The following is a 13,964-nucleotide window of genomic DNA, read 5'->3' as shown; positions in this document are numbered from 1 at the left end:
ATCTTGTCATATAGTTTATGGTTATTTTTTGACAACATCATCTCTAATATGGGTTTTATGGAGGACATCAAGCAGCGTTATGAGCCCTGAGGATGGAAATAAATTTTTCCGAAACGTCGGCGAACTAACAGAGTATCATTTTCCTGTTTCTCTGATTCTACACCACCAATCTAAGCTTCAATGTTTTTTCGATTCATATTGTCCTTCGCAGCAAAAATGCATAAATATTCCCCAAATATATTTGGGAATTTTTCAAGGATTAGCGCATTTATCATTTGTTATACTTGGAACATACGTTTTGAAATTTATTTGGAATGGAGTTGTCAAACTCATTCCTGTTATCAAAGTGATTGATAATTGCACTGAATGCAATTCTCAGTGTAATGTTGACATGATTGGGTGAAATTGTTTCATATGACACAAAATGACAAATTGTTAGAACTGTCAAAAAATTTTCTTGGTAACTCCATTATCCTCAATTGGAAAAAATTGAAGCCGATTTTCGAGGAAAGTTAGGAATTCAAATCATTATTGTGATACTATAAATAGTGTCCAATTCCCATCTTCGAACGACACTCAATTATGTATTGACTTATTTCCCTTCACTCCTATGTTTAAATACCTATTCCGATCGATACAGATGAGAAAGTCTCTATTCCACCTCAGCTATAAATTAACTGATAAATGACGTTTATGTGCCAAAAACCAACATTGCTATTGGGTCGGACATTGGACAGATAATATCACGATGACTGGAATCGTTCGAATGGAACGACTGATGTAACTCTATTTGCGGCAGACTGGCAGCAGCACTTGTCTTTCACGAGGGATCCTAGAGTTGGACAAGATACATTTTACTAACTGAATTAGTTAATGGGGGAGCAAAACTGATAGGGGGAGTGTTAGATAGTTGAATTATTTGATTCGACATGGCGTGTTTGAGAGCTATTTTGGTATGTTCTAGATTGATGTTATCAATTCCGTATAATTATAATATTGGCACTACCTACTGATATGAGGGTGGGAGATCTTACGAAAGACTTATTTCTAGTCATTAGGTATGGCTAGGCAATGAAATAGACAGGCCGACACTGATTATTCATCATTTTTATATATGAAATCTGCACTACATAAAAATGAAGTGTTCATTTAAAATATATGTTTTTCATCTTGGAGTATCTACTTGAATTTTGAATATCATTATAAAATATCATCTAGTGAACAATCACAATGGTCGGAATGAAATCCTGCTTGTAAAATACTTAAATATAAGTAAAATAATTGAACTTTTATTCAGAAGGTAAAATAATGATTTAACGTTTGTGAATTAATAAAGGGTTATTTTTTTAGAGCTATAGAACTTTAAATTGCAATGAAACAACGATAGATTTTTCAATTGACATGAATTTCATTTATCCGCAAGATAATCTTGTGGCATTACATTTCAAATATGATTTCTGGCATATGATGTAGTCTGGCTCGGATGTAGTCCAATCTGGACGTCCAATTTTCGATGACTTTTTCCAACATTTGTGGCCGTACATCGGCAATAACACGGCGAATGTTGTCTTCCAAATGGTCAAGGGTTTGTGGCTTTTCCGCATAGACCAATGACTTAACATAGCCCCACAGAAAGTAGTCAAGCGTTGTTAAATCACAAGGTCTTGGAGGCCAATTCACAGGTCTTGTTGGAACCACAGCTCCTGGACATCATGGTTGTTCAATTCAGGAATGAAAAAGTTAGTAATCATGGCTTTATACTATACCGATCACCATTGACTGTAACGTTCTGGCCATCATCATTTTTGAAGAGGTACGGACCAATGATTCCATTAGCCCATAAAGCGCACCGAACAGTAAGTTTTTCTGGATGTAACGGTGTTTCGACATACACTTGAGGATTAGCTTCACTCCAAATACGGCAGTTTTGTTTGTTGACGTAGCCATTCAACCAGAAGTGCGCTTCATCGCTAAACAAAATAAAATGTAGTACGCGATACGTATTATTTTCGAAATAAAATTGCACTATTTGCAAGCGTTGTTTAGGCGTGAGTCTATTAATGATGAATTGCCAAACCAAACTGAGAATAAATCACTTGGCAGCTGTTAAATCGGTCGCCATCTTGAACAGTAATTCCCACTTAAAATTATATACCTCGAAAAAAACACCCTATATCTTTGAATTGCTACGATGAGATAAACGGTTCTGAAACTCTACTAGAGTATGTAGGTGACACGAACTAATAAAAAAAATACTTTCGACGGCTAGAATCGTCTCACTTTTACCATCATACAAATTAGTGAATTCGAGACCAGGAAATGCTACACTTCAACTTAACCAGCCTAATCAGGCTGGCTTCGAATCCAAATCCGACATGACACCCATCACTTGTTATTGTTACGTGCCTTTACGTGACCGGTGTAACCCCTCTTGACCGTGTGGAACAAACGACCGTGAGCGAGCCGTGTGTTAGATTCGACGACGTCGGTGCCTCAGTGGCCCCTTGGGGAATACACAATGGAAGACGTAATTGTCGATGAACACGGAACGAGAGCTGCATACGTTGTCCGGCGTCTTCGGTTCCAACAGTCGGCGGACCTATGGCTGAAGGGTAGAGACTTTGTGTAATTCTCGGCGTGGAGAGTACCTGCAGAAACTGTATACCTTGAATTATGCATGTCAATCAGTGGTCAGCCTTTGGGATGAGATGCTATCACGTCGAATTTGAACAATAGCGAGAAGGGAAGGAGTTTGTTTCACTCATTTTTAATTGGAACAGATGGAAAATTTAAGTATTGAAATTTGATATCAAAATAACTGTTGGCACGAAATCGTGGAGGAAAAACTACTCTTATCAATTAATCTTCATATGAATTTAAATGAGATATGATTACTTCAAACAACCTCAAACATTAGTTACAAGAGTTACAAGAAAATAAAATTCATAATTATTAATAAAGGGTGTTTTTTTTAGAGCCATAGAACCGCAAGATAATCTTGTGGCATTACATTTTAAATATGATTTCTGGCATATGACCGCCACGGCTGGCTCGGATATAGTCCAATCTGGACGTCCAATTTTCGATGACTTTTTCCGACATTTGTGGCCGCATATCGGCAATAACACGGCGAATGTTGTCTTCCAGATGGTCAAGGGTTTGTGGCTTATCCGCATAGACCAATGACTTCACATAGCCCCACAGAAAGTAGTCTAGCGTTGTTAAATCACAAGATCTTGGAGGCCAATTCACAGGTCCAAAACGTGAAATTAGGCGGTCACCAAACGTGTCTTTCAATAAATCGATTGTGGCACGAGCTGTGTGACATGTTGCGCCGTCTTGTTGGAACCACAGCTCCTGGACATCATGGTTGTTCAATTCAGGAACGAAAAAGTTAGTGATCATGGCTCTATACCGATCACCATTGACTGTAACGTTCTGGCCATCATCGTTTTTGAAGAAGTACGGACCAATGAATCCACCAGCCCATAAAGCGCACCAAACAGTCAGTTTTTCTGGATGTAACGGTGTTTCGACATACACTTGAGGATTAGCTTCACTCCAAATGCGGCAGTTTTGTTTGTTGACGTAGTTCTGATGGACGATTTTGTCGACGATAAAATGGACGTAGTGCGCGATACGTATTCCGCACAGAACCATTATTTTCGAAATGAAATTGCACTTTTTGCAAGCGTTGTTCAGACGTGAGTCTATTCACGATGAATTGCCAAACCAAACTGAGAATAAATCGCTTGACAGCTGTTAAATCGGTCGCCATCTTAAACAGTAATACCAACTCAAAGTTATATACCTCGAAAAAAAAACACCCTTTAGAATAACACAACGAACTGATATGATAAGAATATCAATCTTCGTAGTCCTTCGAAACTTCGAGAAAATAATAACTTTAGAAAATAATTCGAAGTTTCAGTCAAATAATCATCAGAAATCGGAAATTCTGAGGGCATTTTCGAAATGTCAAAAGAGTCTAAGACGTCCAGCTGGAAATTTTTGAATCATTTATTCTGATTTTCTGAGGAGTGTACAGATTGAGTATTAAATATGAAATTCCTCAATTATTTAAAATTCATAATTTTTCTACTACTTAAACCTGGTGCAAAATGGGCACCTTGAGCAAAACGAGATCCCTTAAGAGGGCTGAGGGATTACCACCATGTGACTTTCCACGTATAAGTCACACGTATTTCCACTGAAATAATCACAGGCGATCGTTATCAAACGCAATTAATGCCCTTGAGCCGAGCATTGGAAGACAAACGGAAGCAATACAACGAGAAACATGAAAAAGTTATTTTACCGCATGACTCCAGACGTTGCTCTCTCGGACTTTCACTAGTTCTGATCAATGGCACTTGGTCTGGCTGACCAGCACTTCCAGTCTTAGGAAGAAATAAAAGATTGGATCGATTCGTGGATCGCTTCAAAAGATGACCAGTTTTTTCAAGCTAGGTATAACTTGCTCCGAAATCATTGGACGGAATCTGCCCATTAACAATACCAAACAGGATATTCTCTTCCTGAATCTACCATGAAAATTTCAAGCCCCTAGCTTATTCCGTTCAAAAATTACCGTGAACCATTAAACAAATTTGATTTTGAGCTCTTTATCTTCATCAGTGGGTCGAATCATTTCAGACCACTATCGGCTCAATATTCGAGAATTTGCAGACATTTGATAGCCGCCAAAAATAAGCGCACAAAAGTTATTTACGATGAACACGACAGAGATCCATTTCGTTGTAAGCATAATCAATTGTAAGACTTTCGCTGATGATCCAAGGACACTCGCTGATGATCCAAGGACACTCAGTAATTCAAAGGCCAACGCGTTGGACGTATCGTATTTATCTGCAGCAATTATGCATGTGATGAATAACTGCAGAAATATTGTCTGATGACACATTTTACTTGGCTTAAATTGAAAATGAAGAGACAAAAAACTCATTATAAAAAGAGAATGCAGTGAAGTGAATTCATTTTCATCTAGAAGAATCAATGTCAACATTGTCAACCCGCTTATTGTTTCAACCAATTTAAGATGTGAAATGATGTCAACTAGATGCTGACAACAAACTGAAAAATTCGTTATCTTGCATCCTAATTCATGCAGAAAGAAACCCGACCGTAAACTATCCCCCTAATTTAGCCATTTTGAATCCCAAACCACCTGTACAACGATTAGCCCACGAGAATATTAAAAAATAGTATCGTGATTCACTCTCATCAGTGGCATGACATAATCTGTGTAATAAGCTTGGTTTTATTATGAATAAGTTAGCTTTAGCACGACCCTGTTGTGCAGTATAATTCGGTAATTTCTGTCTCGGTGAAGCAGCTGCTTATATATGACGCATAATAGTACCATAAATTGTAAGTACGGTGGAACGGAGGTGCTTTATCTTCGAAACAGTAAAAGAATTGAATATATGTATAATTTTTTATCTTGGCAGATGATGAACGGCTTTCAATTGCTTTGGAAATTGCTCTTTTTGAGAGGCATAGTGCTCTCCCGTGAGTTTATGTTCCACGGATCGCAAATTATGGTTTTCGTTTCGGAATAGCCTTTTATTTCTATTAGAAATATGATTTTAAATTTTTTCGATTTTCAAGGCATATCAGTTATCATTTTCTGTTCATTCTGAATGGATTGGTGAATTTGTTGCTTCAGCATGGTGAGTCCCCAATTGATATACAGGGTGAACTCTCGATGATTCATTACAATAACACTCCATTACTTTCGCGAAAGAAGATTAAAATGAAAGAAAAAGATTCAGACATTTATTTTCGTTGATTACAGAGCTTTGCTTATTGTTTAAAGGAAATTATATCGAACCTCAGAGTAATAAACATAGATAGGGGGAGCATATATCATTTTCAATAAGCAAATTTTGTCCTCAACATGAACTATCAAATTTGACAAGAAGCGCGAGGAAATTAAATGATATTTCACTCAATTGGCGAGTTTCTCCACGAATAACGCATATTATTATTATTAAAATATTATTATTATTATTCTTATGTCTCATAGTGAATCAACGTTTCATATTAACTCAAAATATATTGAACTAAATACCTAAATATATCAGAAATTTAGAAAACAAACTTCAAGCGCGCCAAACGACGTGTAACAACCGATGACACTAGGAGAGCAAAAGTTGCCAAACCTTGGATTTCAGCAGGTAGATACAGAAAATAATAAATATTCTACTTATTAGAAATTCGACAATTAGGAAAATTATCGGATTCCAAATATTCAAATTTGCATATTTAATCGGGAATCACTCTAATAAATATATTTCATTCAATATTACATACAGGGTGGCCATTTGAAAACGAAACAGACGAGATTACAGACGAAATAAAGTTTTTCGATAGGAATGTTCGGACAGGTCGATTTCTGTTTCGAGGGGGACAACTTAAGATGTAGGTTACGGACGCATAGCGCTTCAACCCTTGCTACTACAACCCTCACCCCCAAATTTTGGATAGGGAAGATGGGGTGAGTGATACCTCATTTGAAAGGTATTTTTATACTGATTTCAGCACAGTAATTGTTTTTTCATTTTATGCATTAGTTCTCGAAATATTCTTAACTAAGTATTTGAAAATGAAGTTGTGTTTTCATGGCACTTGTAGTGTTTTGTGAAAAATCGACATTTTGAGCTTCAAAACAACCATGACTGTGGCTTCCTTCCTAACTAACTAACGCATGAATATTTCGAGAACTAATGCATAAAATGAAAAAACAATTACTGTGCTGAAATCAGTATAAAAATACCTTTAAATTGAGGTATCACTCACCCCATCTTCCCTATTCAAAAATTGGGGGTGGGGGTTGTAGCAGCAAGGGTTGGAGCGCTATGCGTCCGTAACCTACATCTTAAGTTGTGCCCCTCGAAACAGAAATCGACCTGTCCGAGCATTTCTATCGAAAAACTTTATTTCGTCTGTAATCTTGTCTGTTTCGTTTTCAAATGGCCACCCTGTATAATATACATTCATAATGATATAGTGAAATTGTGGATATATCACAATCCGACAACGTAATCTAACCATGTTGGGGACATGTAAAACTTGCGTTTACTTCGTCTATCTATGTTTCGAATGACCTCATCTCGGAAAATATACGCATACGTGTTACGTATAACGATCGTCTCGAAGATAGTACTAGTACTTGAAATAATTATAATCTTGTTACCTATGTTCCAATTTGAATAAGGTGCGAAGAAATTGTATTTTTGTTCTTGAACTATGGAATGTTGTGAAAAATTTTAAGCAACTATCAACCCATAATGCTAGTCTCTTCCAAAGGAATAATCAATTACATTACAGCTTCACTCCATTCATCATTCCGTTGTAGGCTATCCGATTTCCTTCATATTCCTTCAAATTATATTGAGCTTGTAATCAGAATCGTTTTCAATGCGTTCTATGAATTTAACACTTCTCATTAATTGGACATCGTAAATCAAAAATGAAAATGCCTTACACTAATGAGATTCAATTATTTTCTGATGATGCAATTACCATACTAATAAGTGAATGCTCATTCATCAATTTCTTCTGACAACTTACTGGTTATCTTCATATCGACTATTTTTCAATCGATGACACATCAAATCATGTTTTATTTCCCCCTCCTCTCGAAATTAATTACTAGAATTCTCTCGTTATTTCAGTAATAAAATTATTAGAAGTTTGGATAGAAGTAGGCACCTTTAACTAAGATAATAATTGAATACTTATAAGCGAGCTTATAAGTTATTCAATGTGAATTGCTGAACGAATATTCAAGTGTAAATATACAAAACGTTTAATGCCGAATTGGTGATTGAAAACCGTTACGAGGAAATTATAAAGATACAAGATGGTTCATTACGTATTTCGACCTCTGAATGTCTCAGCTCACTTCTACCAAAATCTGATTAAAAAATCTGATACTGATCAGTTTTGGATTTTACGGTAATAAGTAATAATATATTGTAGCATTATTATGGAAGTAAAATAAAATTTTTCCTAGAACGAATAATAAGAAAAATAGTAAACCGAAAATCATGCAAAAAAATTTAATTGTATAATATTCATAGACCCAATTTTGAATAGCTCTTTTTTATATCTTGAATATAATCCACAAACTTTTATGAGTCACTTTTCTGAATACAAATGAATATAGAAGTTCTATAATAAAATGAAGTTTCGTTAATAATTTTTCATCTATACTTTCTTGGTAACGCATTCTAGATGCATTCGTGAGAAAAAAATTCACAGTCAAAATTCTAATGTATTTTCATCGATATGTCGAAATGTTTCTGTGAGAATTCTATGGACTCTTTAACGCTTTTGTTTAATAAACCAATCAGGAGCTCTAGTCCTGTTTGAATTATCAACAATCCAAACTTGACTCTTTACTCTGCTCGGTGTTTTCAAATGTTTGTATATGACAGTTCAACGATAAACATAAATAATTTTGCCATCATTTCAGATTTTCTACTTTCAATTTTTTTTTGTGGAATACCCTAAAAAAATTTCACCTCTGATCAAATTTATCTTATAAGTCATTTATTTCAGAACTCATATGAATTGCTTGAGAACAGGGCCGGTGTGAGGGTTGAAACAGTGAAGCGACCGTTGAGGGGCGGCGATTCGGTCCAGTTTTCTGACCACCTTTTTCACATATGATCCTTGATTCTCAAAAACAACATAAGTTTGTTCGGCTCTGGTGCATTTGTCCCCATTTTCTGCAATAAAACTGCTTCTACTGAGCCGTCTGTTAATATATTAACACATGGCAGCCGAACCAATATAAACGGAGTTGCCTATTATTCTCATTGAAAAAGGGAAAAATCAACATGACGAAAAAACAACACTACCTTCGCTTTCGAATTATTTGGAAGCCCATGTTTGTACATTCAACATATAGAAAATTTCTACGATTTTGCATTCGAAACGAGCTACTATTGAATGCCGATTGTTTTTAGTGAAGCACATGTTTGTAATCCCAATTAGATTCTAATTTGTTATAAAATGTGATATTTTTTTTAATATATTTCATGCTTCAATATCAATTAGCTGATTTTTTGTTTTGTTTTGTTTCATTAAAATCTCATCGATACATTACATTAGATTTTTTATGTTAACGATATATTTTGTTTTTCTCATTGCGTTTGTGATAATTACTGTGTTGAATATGTTTTTTGTATTTTATATATGAAAGTTGACTTTAACATGTAATGTATCAGATTTATATGACAAGTGCAAACAAAATTTTTTGTGAAGCATCCTAAATAATGAAATAATAATAATAATAAATAGATAAATAATAAAATATATCTATCTATCTATCTATTTCAATTTTTTTCACTTATACCTATGTTTGTTCTATTTTGCTCATTTATTTTATTGCAAAACTTTGGAAACACTCGGTGTAATATAATTATTATAACATTTCAATATGCTTCATTCACTAAAATTAGATTTTTTCACGCATGATATGATTGCAAGACTCTTCATCAGAAGAAGGAAGTTCTGTATTATCAGCAGAGCAGGTGTTTGTGGTTTTTTTTTTGGTTATGAGGGTGGTCATTGGTTTTGATTTGATTGATTTGCTTGATTTTGAGGAGGAGCGTCGAAATATTATTGCTTCAGCGCCAAAATTACTCGCGTCTGCTTGAGGAAGCAACTGTTTTTTATGTCAAATAACTAAAAATTTGAATCGCTTGTGGTATTACTACAAAAAAATTAAGATTTTATGAATTGAAATCAAATGATACTAACAATTGTGAAATTAATTGAGATAAACAATAAGAATTCAACTAATGACAACCCAAACGTTGCGATTAAACACATTTTGTTATCCTAAGCAGTCACTAATCGAAACTGAATTCATGAAAAATCTAGTGATTTTTGCACCTGTAAATGAAAAGTGTTGTCCTCAGTTTGTCAGTCCAATCTATGATAACGAAATTATCATCCCGAAGATGTTGATACGAAAATTCTATATATCAGTAGGTGCTGCGAACACTTGCTCTGAAGTCTCTTAGAATACGCCAGTCTTTAGGAAGTCCTCGTCCAGAAACACTACATTTAAATACCCATTAGTGGTCATAAACACCATAAATTAACGACTTCTAACCAATTCATTTTCTTTGAGTTCAAAACGTGGCCGATTTTCCTTCATAATTACCTTTAGCTTCGTTCTTTGTTAGTGCCTTAAACTTAAACGACCGTAATTGAACGTGTGGGAGCGTCTGTCTTGTATAAATTATATATTCTTAACATAAATCATCTGTCAGATGCGCTATTAGGCGTTAGATTATGAAAGCCGAAGAATTCAACGCAATGACAATGAATCGAAAATAGAAGACTGCCCTGTCTGACTCTCCCTTCATCATTGACAGCTTCATTACCTGTACCAATCCTTGAATCTTTGATGAATTGAATCGAACACGCGCATATTCAGCTGTCAATTGTTCCTTTCAGGATGGACGTGGTTTGTTTTATATATGAAAGAGGCATTAATGTGAACAGTTCATCACGTGTGAAGCTCAGGTTATAGTCTGATATTAAAAGAAATCAAGAAAAGTGCTGACATGGAGGAGGATCAGTTGATGTAGTCTTCTTTTGCACGTCTAAACTGGAAATTCCAAGTTAATGAATTGCTGAAACTTATACAGCAAATTAGACGTGATCCTTGAAGGAAGTGTTAAGTCCTTCATTTGACTCATTTGCTGTCGTTCGTGATTCGAAATTCAGTATCTTTTCCAGGTGAAAATAAGACTTTTTCCATAAACATGTGTCCGCAAACGCTTGGTTACCGAACTACAAAGCGTTGAAGTTTCAAGATTTTTTTTGTGTTTTTATAATACCTCTTTCAGTTTTTGATCACATTTAAATATAGTTTACGTTTAAGGGTTTACATCATCCACTATGCCGAGTGACTGTAACGAGCTTCAGAGAGATCTTTTTCGCCTCACTTTACTTCACTTTTTTGTAGTGAGCCAGGGACGTCGCTAGGGGGTAGGCAGGGTAGGCGGTCGCCTAGGGCGGCAAAATTCAAGGGCGGCATTTCAAGCTTGATAAACAAAAATCACATTCAAAGTACCAAATTAAATTCAATTCAGTCAGCAACAACAGGAAGGAATACCGACAAATTTAAATAACATCAAAAACCATAAAAGGTTCGCATTATACATAATACTCATAAATATCCAGATGTGGCGTGATCCCCTCATAGCGCTGTTTACGAGTTATTGAGGCTAAAAAAACACATGCACTCATCAGGCTTGTCGGCATTGCCGAATTTTATTGCCACTTGATGTTCTGGATTATTTTCTTTTCAATTCCCTAATCAGAATGTTGATTCCTCACAGTGGAATGCAAAATATAAGGAATCGTTTCCATTTCATCACTTCCAATTGATACTTCTCAAGAAATATAAGAAGTTTTATTATTTCATACAACATTCCATTATTTTATGATATTCTTCATATTTTATATCAAATTAACTAAAATCCCTCAATTATCTTAAACAAAAAAAAAACAAATTTTCAAGCTTTTTCTAAAATCGAAACCGAGCTAGGAACCTGAAACTGCAGGGCCCACTCTAGAGGGGCGGCAAATAATGGATGGCGACATTATCTACATTTACTGGAAGAAAGAATTAAATAATTTTTTTTTATCTAAACGAATTTCACTGATGAGTTTTTTTCATCAAATTCACTAATCTTAAACATCTTTGCATCGTGAATAAATATTCATCATATCAAAGAAAAAAAAAACGAAGAAGCCTGAACTCAATTCATATTCATAATTCATAAGAATTCAGTTGAGCACGTTTATTGCTTTTTACATTTCATTTTAACATATGAAATGAATTTTGTTGTCTCTTGTATCTTTAACGCATTATGCGATCGTTATCGAGAAAAAAAGGGAAATCATTTTCGTTACATTTAATTAAAATTTTTATCTAAAGAAAGGGATCTAATATCACAAAGAAATCTACAGTAACGTTTGCGAGATTGAAATAAAAGTCTTATTTTGACCTGGAAAATACTGAATTCTTGATACTGAATTTTGAATAATCCTGTATAGACCCTCAGAACCTCAACCCGATGAAATTACTGAAATATTAGGTATTCCATTTCAAACATTTTTGTTGAATTTTCTAAGGTTCTGATTATTTGATCAGCTCAAAATTTTTTAAACTGATTGAAATTGTCATTTAATTTAGACACCCAAATCTCAAGTCTATTTTGTTCTGTGGTCAAGTGAATTTTGGGTAAATTTTTCCGATATTTTCTTGCTTTTTTTATGGTTCTGGTTGCATTATCAGCAAAAATTCCTTACGGATCTTGATATAGTAACTATATATACACGATATATATCAACCTGTAGTAATCTGAGATAAGAGCCTTTAGAGAGATTTTAATTTACGTAAATGTATTAATGTTTTGTATCTGTTTATTTTAGACACCCTGAAGAAGCAATAAAGTATTGCGAAAGCTTGGTTTAGAAAAAAGAGTACCACTTTTTTTTACCTATCACAAGTGAGCCTCTATTCCCTGAAGCATAGTATTTATATCAACCTGTATAGATCTACAGTGACAGAAATATTGGGTAGGTATCGGAAATCGAGCACTCAAAAATACTTAGCCTGAGAGTGAAATTCAATTTTATTATTGAAAATGATACACCGAACAGTTCTCCTCCATATCCCAAAGTCCGAATAATCAATCACTGGAGATTCGACCTCTACAGTTCGACCCCGAATTAACAACAGTAGAATGAAATCAATAATTTACTTGAGCTACAAACGCATCGGATGGAACTCAAATAGGGCCTATGCAAATTATAAAACTTATTCAATCAATCACTCTCAACAACTACTGGTTTCAGACTGAGATTAATGTAACAAATGAGCAGACCCTGATGGATTATCTGATGGCATTCTATTCCACGTATATAACCGATATCAGCGAAAGGGACAAAAAAACAGCCACCTCATTCGATGAACAATCGATAAAATGAAACCTAACTTGAATAGGTGGGGAATAAATATCGCAGTTATTACGGTCATGATCATTTTTTTAAATTGCCTGGCGCTCCATAAACAACGGCTATGGAGTTTAGTCAGTTTTTACCCTAACGTAATGTTCTGAGATAAACTTTCTGTTAAATATCGGAACTGAAAAAAATTGGGTTATGAAAATGTTTCTTTTTTTTTAAATATCCACAGTTTTATGTCTTCGCCTGAAATTCTTTCATGGAAAAATAGAGCAATCGAATTTAAAACACCTCTTTTTCACAAACTTGGCAATACTTAATAATAAAACTGGAAACATAGGTGAGTTTCATATTGGTATAGTTCAATGTCTTATAGAAGCATAATATATAATATTCCAATGATAGCAGGCGTTTTTTGATTACAAGTATGTTATATGATACAATGATACTGAAAATATTTTGACAGTTCTAACAACCAATCAAATTTTGTCATTTTCTGTCATATGATACAATTTCACCCAATCATGTCAGCATTACACTGATAATTGTATTTAGTGCAATTATCAATCACTATGACAACACGATTGAATTTGAAATCTTCATTCCAAATAAATTTCAAAACGTCGGATTCAGGTCAATATGAGAAAGAAAGTTGGCGCTGAAAATAAAGAAGCAACGGGGAAGACAATGTTGATCGTTTTGTAAAACTCTTACAAAAAAGTACTATAATGACTTTAACATTAACATCAACGTTTCATTTTCTTATGCTGCTTTTGGGCTGGTGTTGATGTGGAACTTATTTATTGGAAAATAGGCCCGCAACTCTTACAATGAACGTATTGCGCTACCGAGTTATGATTCACAGTTTTTTACAGCCGGAATTGAAAGATATTAATGTGGACGACGTTTATTTACAACAAGATGACGCTATGTAACGTACA

The 13,964-nt window shown here is 34.7% G+C and overlaps 1 long non-coding RNA gene across 1 annotated transcript; it reads left to right on the top strand.

The window, feature by feature from the left end:
* Window positions 1-5,510: 5,510 nt before the first annotated feature.
* On the top strand, window positions 5,511-8,720 carry LOC123678220. The gene is made up of 2 exons (XR_006747203.1): window positions 5,511-5,693; window positions 8,590-8,720. It is a non-coding gene; the product is annotated as an uncharacterized LOC123678220 (long non-coding RNA).
* Window positions 8,721-13,964: the final 5,244 nt, after the last annotated feature.

This window comes from Harmonia axyridis, chromosome 4 (genome assembly GCF_914767665.1).
Source record: "Harmonia axyridis chromosome 4, icHarAxyr1.1, whole genome shotgun sequence".
In the NCBI taxonomy this organism is placed as follows: Eukaryota; Metazoa; Arthropoda; class Insecta; order Coleoptera; family Coccinellidae; genus Harmonia; species Harmonia axyridis.
Note: the sequence above shows the minus strand (reverse complement) of the source record. Positions and strands in the feature narration are given on the sequence as shown.